Raw genomic sequence first — 10,337 nt, 5'->3', positions numbered from 1 at the left:
TCTCCCCTTCCCCCAGAAAAACAGCACCATCACCACCTGTATAATAAATATGCATAGTCAAGTAAAACAAATCCCCATATTGGCTATGTCAGAAAATGTCTATCTCGTCCTGCACATTAGTCCATCACACCTGTGACAGTAAGTGGGTATCATTCCTTTGGAATCATGGCTGATCAGTGCATTGAGCAGAGTTCTTAAGTCTTTCAAAATTCTTTTCTTTTTATAATGTTTTTATTCAGTTGTTCTGGCTATTTACTCTACATCAATTTATTCATCTTCCCAGGTTTCTCTGAAACCATCCTCTTTAGTGTTTCTTAGCAAAACAATATTTTAATTACATTTGTATGCTATAATATATTCAGTTTTTCTGCGGTTTCTAGTTCTTTGCCACTATAAAAAGAACCACTACAAATATTTTGTGTCTTTAGGGGACCTTTTTCTCTTTGATCTCTTTGGGGGTATGGGCCTAGTAGTTATACTGCAGGATTTAAAGGGTTTTCACAGTTTCCTGACTTTTGGGCATAGTTCCGGAAGGATTAGACCAATTCATAGCTTCAGTTGTTTTCCAGAAGCTCCTTCCACCTTTTATCATTTTTCTTTTTTGTCAATATTGCTAAATTGGTTGTGAGGTTGAACCTGAGTTGCTTTAATTGACTTCTCCCTAATTATTAGTAATTTGGAACTTTTTTGTATAACTGTAAACAGCTTGGATTTCTTGGAGAACTGTTCGTATTCTTTAACTATCACTTGGGGAATGGCTTTTATAAATTTGAATCAGTTCCATATATGTCTTGGAAATGAACCCTTTATTAGAAAAACTTGTTACAAAGGTTTTTTTTTTCCTCTAGTTAACTCTTTCCCTTACAATCATGCTCAGATTTTTTTTGCAAATGCTTTTTAATTTTATGTATTCAAGATTGTCTGTTTTATCTTTTGTGATCCTCTCTAGTCTTTGTTTCGTCATGTGTTCTTTCCCAATCCAGTATCAAATTGTTTTGATGATTGCTGCTTTGCTATATAGTTTGAGATCTTTATTACAAGACCTCCTTCTTTCCTACTTTTCTTTATTTTCCTTGAGATTCTTGACCTTTTCTGCAGGTGAATTTTTTTTCCCCTACTTCTAGGAAGTAATCATTTGGTAGTTTGATTGTTATGGCACTGAATAAATAAAGAATAAAGAAGAATAAAAAGAAATAAAAATAAAAGTTATTTTAGGTATTATATTATGTTGTATTTCAGAGTTCCCACTCAGCTCTAATCTTTTCATCAGAAAAACTTGGAAACTATTCCTTTAAAAGTCCATTCCACTCCCCCACCCTGTGGACTTAGAGTCAGCTTTGCAGGCTAAATTATTCTTGATTTTAAGTCTGTCTCTTTTGCTTTTTGAAAGATAATATACTAAGTTCTCTTCTTAATAATAAGAATAAGTAGCTGCCAGGTCTTGTGGCATCCTTACCTGGCCCCTTGGTACTAGAACTGTTTCTTTCTGGATGCTTACTCTTTCTCCCTCCTCCCTACTCCCATCTAACCTTGGAAAACAAACAAACCCCTTTTAAGAAATTAGCTTGGTGTTTTTTCTTCACTAGGAGAGTTCTAGCTTTGGCTCTGACATCTCTGATAACTTTTCCTTTTGGGGTTTCTTTTAGGAGATGCGTGGCAGATTCTTTCTTCACTTTACCCTCTGGTTCTAATACATCTGAGCAGTTTTATTTATAATTTCTTAAAATGTGGTGTCTAGGTCTTTTTTTTTATAATGGTCTTCCTGGAGTCTAACGATTCTTAAATTCATTCTTCTTAACTTGCTTCCTAGGTCACTTGTTCTTGATAATTAGTTCCCATACATTTTCAATTTTTAAAAATCTTTTGATTTTGTTCTAATATTTCTGAATGTTTCATGAAATCATTGATTTCTGTTTGGTCTATTCTGGTTTTCAAGGAATCCATTTCTTGGTAAGTTTTAATTTTTCTCTTCTAAGCCATTTATTCTCCTTTTAATTCTTTCCCCTAAGAGCTTTTATTTAAAAAAATTTTCTTCATTTCTTTTAATTATTCATGTAGTCCTTATAGAGAATCCTTTTTTTTCTTTTGAGTCATTCCTTATAGTTGCAGAGTTACTCTCTTTTGGAGGGATCTCTAGATTTGCAGTAATTTTTTATATTGTACTATGAGAGTGCTAAGAATTGTACAATCTGTGAACTTTGGCTTATAGTGAACTTATGGAAGGACATGAACAAGAGTTGCACAGGATGGGTAGACATGGATGGATTGTGGTCAGCATCATATCAGGATCCATGAGAGAACGGATTCATTTGTGTATATATATATATATATATATAGTGGAGTATGGATTGGCAAAACTTAGACTGTGGGCCTTGTCGTGGCCTGGATTATGCCATCCAAGGATTGGCCTGGCTCAGTTGAGAGGTTCAATGCCAGAAGATATTCTATGAGCTGATGTATTTTTTGCCCATAGTAACCTCTACTAAGGGGTGGAAGAATTGGAAACAGCTTTACTGTATATCCATATTTATTAGGTTGGTATGTTGTAAGTCCCTATAGGGTACCATTAAGTCTGTGTCATATTATACCATCCGGTTCTTGTGAGTGGTTTTTATTGGAATCACTTGACTTTTAAAATTGCATCTTTTTTTCAAGGGGACCACATCAGAGTTACAGTGATTCAATATTGAAATTCTGCAATATTCTTTTGTATTTGGTACTTTTGCCCATAATATTTTTTAAGGGATCACTAAAGGCTTTTTTTTTTTTAAGCATTCATTTTAACAATTTTTGAGTTCCAGATTCTTTCTTCTCTAGGTCCTCCCCCAACCATTGAAAAGGCAAGCAGTATGATTCACATTATACATGTGAAGTCATGCAGAACATTTCTATATTGAAAAAAAGGCTAGGAAAAATGTGTGATTCAAATTGCACTCAGAGTTCATCAGTTCTTTCTGAATGTGGATAGCATTTTTCATCAGCATAATTCACAAGCACAATAGATTCCATTCCAGTCTTTTATTTTAACTCTGTGTTTCTGTTTCAAGCGTATTTCTTGTAAACAGCATATTGTTGGATTCTGATTTCTGAACCATTTTGCTATCCACTTCCATTTTATGGGTGAGTTCATCCCATTCACATTCACAGTTATGATTCATAACTGTGTGTTTATATCCATCCTGTTTTCTTCTGTTTATCCCCCTCAAAAGTATGTTTTGCTTCTGCCTCCTATAATCTATCCTCCCTCTTGCCACATACTCCTTGCCTTTCTCTTAACCCATTTCCTTTATACTTCCGTATTGGGTAAGATGGATTTCCGTACCTAAGTGTGTATTTATATTCTTCCCTTTTTGAGAGTGAGGTTGAAGCATTGTTTACCCCTTCCCCATTTTCTTCTCCTGTAAAATTCTTCCTTGCATACCTCTTTTTTGTGAGATAATTTTCCCCATTCTTCCTCTCCCTACCCTCTTCTCACCCCTTTTTTCCTTCAATTTTAATTTGAGGTCATCTGAACAAAATAGAGTCACATCCATGCCCTCTAAGTAGATGCCTTCTAACCGTCCTAATGACGATAAAGTTCTTGCATCACCTTCCCATTTAGGAATATAAACATTTTAACCTAGTGAAGTTATCGTAATTTCTTACTCACATTTACCTTTTTATGCCTCCTTTGAATATTGTGTTTGAATGTCAGATTTTCTATTCAGGCCTGATCTTTACACCTGTAATGCCCAGAAGTCCTCTATTTCATTAAATGTTTATTTCACCACCAAACAACCACCCCCAGAAGATTATACTCATTTTGGCAGGGTAGGTAATTCTTGGTTGCAATTGTGGCTACTTTACCTTCCTGAATATCATATTTCCACCCCTGCTCCCCCCTTCCTTTATTATAGTAGATCTTCTACCTTTCTGATGGTGGCTCTACAGTATTTGAATTGTTTCTTTCTAGCCGCTTGCAGTATATTTTCATTGACCTTCCTGTGCCCAGTGCCCACACAGGGGTCCCCTGCAATCTCTTTCTGACTGAGTGTCCAGTCCCCTTACTGTCTTTGGGCAGTGAGAGCTCCTGGTACTACTACTGCTGTTCTTGTTGCTGTAGTTGCCTCCATAGCTAGTATCCCTGCTGTGCTCCTGGCCAGCCCCCACCCCAGTGTCATAGGCCTTACCTTCCAACTTTCAGAGTTGTCCTGGGCTGGAGAAATGTCTCACCCCAATCTTTTGTTGGTTATGCCACTCCAGAATTCTATTTGATGCATTATTTTAAAGTTATTTGGAGGTGAATGTTGGGAGAGTTCTGTTAGAATGCTTTCTGTGCACCACCATCTCGGCTCTGCTCTTCCCTGTAGTGTTTTTAAAATGTATGTTAGATGTTTTTAAAAATTTTTTTCAATTAAAAAGCATTTCTTTTTCTCTCTCCACCACTCCCCAGTTGGGGGAAAAACAACCTTTATAACAAATATACATAGAGACAGAACAAATTTCCCCATTACCTATGTGTCTAATTCTGCATTGTCTAGGTAGCATTTTAATTATTGTTCCAAAGTTTTTTTTGTTATTTACAATGTTACTACATAAATTATTCTCTTGGTTCTGCTTACTCACTCTGCTTTGTTTCATATAAGTCTTCCAAAGTATGGCACAGTAGTATTCTTTTATATTTATATAGCATAATTTGATCAGCCATTCCTTAGTTGATGGACATCCTTTTAACTTCTAGTACTTTTCCACTATAAAGAGAGCTGTTATAAATGTTTTTTTGTGCTTGTGGAGTCATTCCCTCTTTCTTTGATCTCTTTGGGGTATAGGCCTAGGAGTGGCATCACAGAGTATGCACAGTTAAATAACTTTTTGGACCTAGTTCCCATTGCATTCCAGAATGACTTGGTCAATCCTAGTCCCACCAGCAGTGCATTAATGTTTTCCCATTTCCAACAGAATTTGTCATTTTCCTTTTTTGTCAAATTTGCTCATCTGATGGGTGTGAAGCAGAACATCAGAGATGTATTTAGGGCATTCAACTAAGCAAAAGAGACTTGTTTCAAATATATATGAAACAAGAAATAACTTGTGTGACATCTGTGTGCCCAGCTGTTAGGACACTGCTATAGACGCGACCCAAATTAGCTCATATGTCACCTTAAGCCTCCAAAAGGCATAGTAATCTTGCAATCAGGTGTAATATCTGAGGTGCCTGCTTAGTGGCATTCTCTTTGAACAACCACCCCGGTAGCTCCCTAGTTCCTTTCTGGTGTTAAACCTTTTAACAAGCCTTCCTATAGCCCATGGTATCCCCATAGGTCACTAGAGGGCGCTCAAGTTGCAAATGTCTAGGCTGTTCTCTGGCCCTGATGGTCAGGTTTGGAGTTGGAATGATGGAATATTACTCAGAATATTTTAAAAAATGTAAAGTTTATGGCTTAGGAAACTCCACCCCATCTTTAGGCTTTCCTTTCTAGTCACAACTCCCACAAAAGTCCTTTCCCACCCACCCACCCCTCTTTAGAGAACTAAGGTATTCAAACATAATGTGGCTTTATAGTTTATTGAACAGTGAAAATTGGAAGAAAGAAAAAATGAGTTAATTATTGTCACATACAACCATATTCCACCAGCCATCTTCTAATACTTCTCCCTCTTGGCCTCTCAGTACTTCAGATATAACTGGGAGACTCCCCACTTCATTTACCTGTGGTTGGTTAGAAAGGAAATGTATGTGTTTGGGGAGGGGAACTGGGGTAGGGATATGTCCAGGACCTTTGCTCCAGATCACAGGCAGTATCAGAGAAATAAGGAGAAGATTGGTGAGAAGCTCTCTATCCCAGCACAGGGTAGAGATCCAGGATTAATCTAGATTGCCTCCAAAGTACAGGTCTGGTAGTCGTAGTCGTTTGAATGTTGAGCTGTGGCATCAGCTGCAGCAATGGCTTTAGTTACACTGTCACTTTATGGAATCCTTACAATTTCCATCTACCACCCAATCAGAATCCTAGTAGCTGTTGTATGTAGACTTCCAAATCACTTTCTTTCTCTGATAAGTTCAGTTCTTGATTCACAATTTTTCCCAATTTCTTCTCTCCAGTGCCTGTCCTCATATTAGGTGACTTCACCATACATAGTGACTTTCCCTCAAATGCCCTAATCATTCAGGTCTTCAACCTACTCACTTCCTATGACCTACTCCTGCATCCCACTACAGCCACGTACAAATTACGTACATATTACCCTTGATCTTGACATCACCCGCAAATGCACCACCTTCATTTCCAAGAATTCCAAAATCCTCTTTTCTGGCCATAAAATAATAACTTTATACCTTTTCCTCTGCCTTCCATTATCAAACCCTACTTTTTGTCTACACTGCGACCCCCAGTCCCTTGACCCCTCAGTTCTCTCCCAGGCTATCATTTTTGCACTAGTTAATTATCTCCTTTTACAGAAGAAAAATTGAGATCATTCACCAGGAACTCCCTCTGCTCCCTCTTCCTCATCTCCTTTCACTCAGGCGTCTTCTGCTACTATCTCCTTCACACCTGTCTCACAGGATGAAGTGGTCTTACTCCTTACCAAGGCTAACCTCTTTACTTGTTCTAGCAATCCTTCCATCCCACCTCTTCCAACAGATTGCCCCCTACTCTGTCACTTACTTTCAGTCTCTCCTTGTCTTTTGGGTGCTTCCCTACTTCCTACAAGCATGTCCATAGGCCTGTATCCTTAAAAATAGAAATCTCTTATGGCTTTTTGGCTAAACTCCTTGAGAAGGCTGTCTGCAGTAGGTGCCTTCACTTTCTCTCTCTCACTCTCTTAACCCTTTACAATCCAGCTTCCAATAACCTTTTGCTGAAACTGCTCTCTTCAAAGTGACCAATGATCTTTTCTCAGTCTTTATTTTTCTTGACTTCCGCGTAGCCTTTAGCACTTATGATCATCCTCCTAGCCTCGATACTCTCCTCTCTTTAGGCTTTCAGGACACCGCTCCCTCCTGGTTCTCTTACCTATATCACCACCCCTAAGTCTGTTTTTCTGGATCCTCATTTGGGTCACTTCCTCTAACCGTAGATGGGTTCTACTCTTCTCTATCCTGGGCTCGCTTCTCTTCTCCTTCTATATGTCTTCACAATGGTCTTATTAGCTCCTATGGGTTTATTTTTTGTTTTCAAAATTCAATGGTATCAGTGTTTTACTGCATTTTTATTAATTTTGTTAAGTGTCTCCCAATTACATTTTAATCTGGTTGGAGCTGCATTCATTGCACCTATATCCCTGGACTGTGTGTTTGACACCTCTGGTTTATTGCACAGCATCCTTTTTTTTTCATAATTTATTTACTTTTAGTTTTCAACATTCACTTCCATAAGTTTTAAATTTTCTCCCCGTCCTCCCCACCCCCAGATGAGATGCAATCTGCTGTAGGCTTTACACATACATTCCTCTTAAACATATTTTCACATTAGTCATGTTGTATAGAGGAATTAGAATGAATGGGAGGAACCTCCCATGGCTTATTTTCCATCTCTGTGCTGATGATTCTCATCTGCCTTCCCTGCCCTAATCCCTCTGCTGACCTCTAGTCTCAGATATCTTAAGATATCTCAAGATGTCTTTTAGATATCTTGAACTGGATAACTGGATGTCCACTGGACATCTTGTACTCAACATGTCCAAAATGGACCCCATTATCTTTCTCCCTAAACCCTCTTCTGTTCCAGACTTCTCTATTACTATTAAGGGCAACACCATCCTCCCAGTCCCTCAGACTAGCTGCCTAAATGTCATCCTCTGCTCCTCACTTTAATCCCCAATATTCAATCTGTTGTCATACCTGTCAGTTTAACCTTTAACATCTCTTGAATGTACTACCTTCTCTCTTATGATACTCTTGCCACCCTGGGGCAGGCCCTCATCACCTTGTGTTTGAACTGTTACGATAGCCTGCTGGTCTGCCTGCCTAAAGTCTCTCCCTGCTCCAAACCATCCTTTATTCAGCTACCAAAGTGAATTTCCTAAAATTCAGGTCGACCATGTCATACACACACACACACACACACACACACTCACACACTATTTCTCTCTCTCTCTCTTTCTGTCTCTTAGCAAACTCTAGGGGTTCCCTCTCATCTCCAGGATCAAATATAAAATCCTCTTTTGCTGTTCAAAGCCCTTCATAACCTGGCCTCCTCCCTCCACCTTTCCAGACCTCATACACCACACTCCCACCCACATATTCTTAGATCCACTGGCACTAGCTTCGCTGTTCTATGAAGACACTCTACCTCTTGGCTCCAGGAATTTTCTCTGGTTGTCTCCCATGCTTTTAACACTCTCCCTCCTTATCTCTGTCTTCTGGCTTCCCTGGCTTTCTTCAAGGCCCAACTAAAACCCCATCTTCTACAAGAAGCCTTTCCCAACTCCTCTTAATTCTGGTGCTTTCCCTCTGCTGATGATCTCCAGATTGTACGCATTTGTTTGCTTGTTGTCTGCTCTATTAGGTTGTGAGCTCTTTGAGGGCAAGGACTGTCTTTTGCATTTTTTGTACCTCCAGCACTTAGCACAATGCCTGACACATGGTAGGCATTTAATGAAATATTTATTGAATGACTGACTCAATCCAAAATCAGTGCTTTTCACTCATGTTTGTCATTAGCAGGATCATTTCCTATGGGAATCACCACATTCTTCAGTTGGAAACTAAGTGGCAACAGCAGGAAATGACAGGTAGTCAGTCTTAGGGCTGTAAAGCTTCCCTGTTTTCTGATGTGAGAACTTTTGGGAAGAAACACCCACAACATTTGAAAATCTGGTAGCCTCCAACTCCCTCTCTAAGAAGCAACATGGAATAGCAGAAGGAACAAAGAATTTGGACACAAAGGACTTGGTGATCATAGCACGCAAGTGCTGTGTGAATTAGGCAAGCCACTTGGTCTTGGGTACCTCTATAACTCTGGGCATCTCTCTGTGTCTCAGTGTCCTCATCTTTAAAATGAAAGATTTTTACAGGATTTCCTTGGACTGGATCATTTCCAAGGCTACCTCCAGTTCTAAACTCTGTTATATCTGACTGTGCCATTCTTCAAGGCTGTCTTAGATTTACCCTTGTCCCTTTATTTATGAAGCAACAGAAAGAAGCTTTACTGAAGCTGAGAAAAAGTTTATTTTTCCTCTTAAAGTAAAAGCAAAGAAACAAGTTGGGAGTACATCATTATAAATATCTATAAATAGCAAGTGATAGACAAAATCTAAATAAATAAATAAATACTTTTACTTCCAAAGGAACACTTCTGGAAATTAAAAGGGATTGCTTCTCTTCTCTGCCAAAGAGAGGCCTCCCTGATGCTGCTGCTAGTACTGTGGGTCTCAAACTGGTCAACTATAGAAGCGCTTCTTGGTTTCCCATCCATCTCTCAGTGTCAGAGACTCAATAGGAATGATATTAGTGATTCTCAAACAGAATGAGTATATTTTAAAAATCTGCTGTGCGCTAGTGTTTAGTGTTGTGCATAGTTTTGATGTGTGTTCCAGAATAGGGACTTTAAGCTCAGCTTAAAAAGGATAAAAAAGCAGAGGATTGTTGTTCCTCTAGGAAGTGCAATTGAATGATTCAGCCTGCACCAGTGAGAACATGATTGGAATGAAGGAAAGTAAACAGAGGAGCGAGGCCTTGTCCGAATGCGTTCTGCTACTTGATATCATTTGTCTGCACCGACCACCTTAGGGAAGGATTTAGAAGAGGAGAGAGGGGCCTCAGGAAGAAAGATTCAAAGTCAGAAATGGTAGACTGGAACAACAAGACCTAATAAATGAGGGTTAAGCCCCCAAATCCAAGACTTCTAGAATGTCCATATTTTGTGTCCTGTACCGAGTTTTCTTTGGCTTCATGTCCAGAAATCAGGATAGCCTTGGGGAAATGAAGACTAACGGTTGTCCTTAGACTGGTCTTTTATTTACTGTTTCTAGACAGCGTAGGCCCCAAGACTGTTTGCCAGGTGGTTTCTCAGGATTACCTTTGGGGTTGGAAAATCATAAGATTCTAGTTTTATAGATCTCATCCTGATTTGCAGAGGAGGAGGGGAATGATGAAATGGGATGGATCCAACAGAAAAGCAAAGATTGGCCCCAGGGTGGGTTAGAGTTTGTCTACTATAGTTGTTTCACAGCTAGTGTGCCCCTTCCCACCGTCCTCCATTCTTCATCTTAAGCTCAGGGAAGCCACAGAAGTGATGCTTTTAGTGTGAAACAGTTCAGCAAACTTGGACTTAATGGAAGGTAGTGGGTGGTGTTTTAAGAAATCCACCTTTAAGGGAATGCTTAAGCCAGTGCAGAAGGAGGGAAGAAAGCAC

The sequence above is a fragment of the Trichosurus vulpecula genome, chromosome 5 (genome assembly GCF_011100635.1).
Source record: "Trichosurus vulpecula isolate mTriVul1 chromosome 5, mTriVul1.pri, whole genome shotgun sequence".
In the NCBI taxonomy this organism is placed as follows: Eukaryota; Metazoa; Chordata; class Mammalia; order Diprotodontia; family Phalangeridae; genus Trichosurus; species Trichosurus vulpecula.
The sequence above is the reverse complement of the archived record's forward strand: the minus strand, read 5'-3'. Positions refer to the sequence as shown.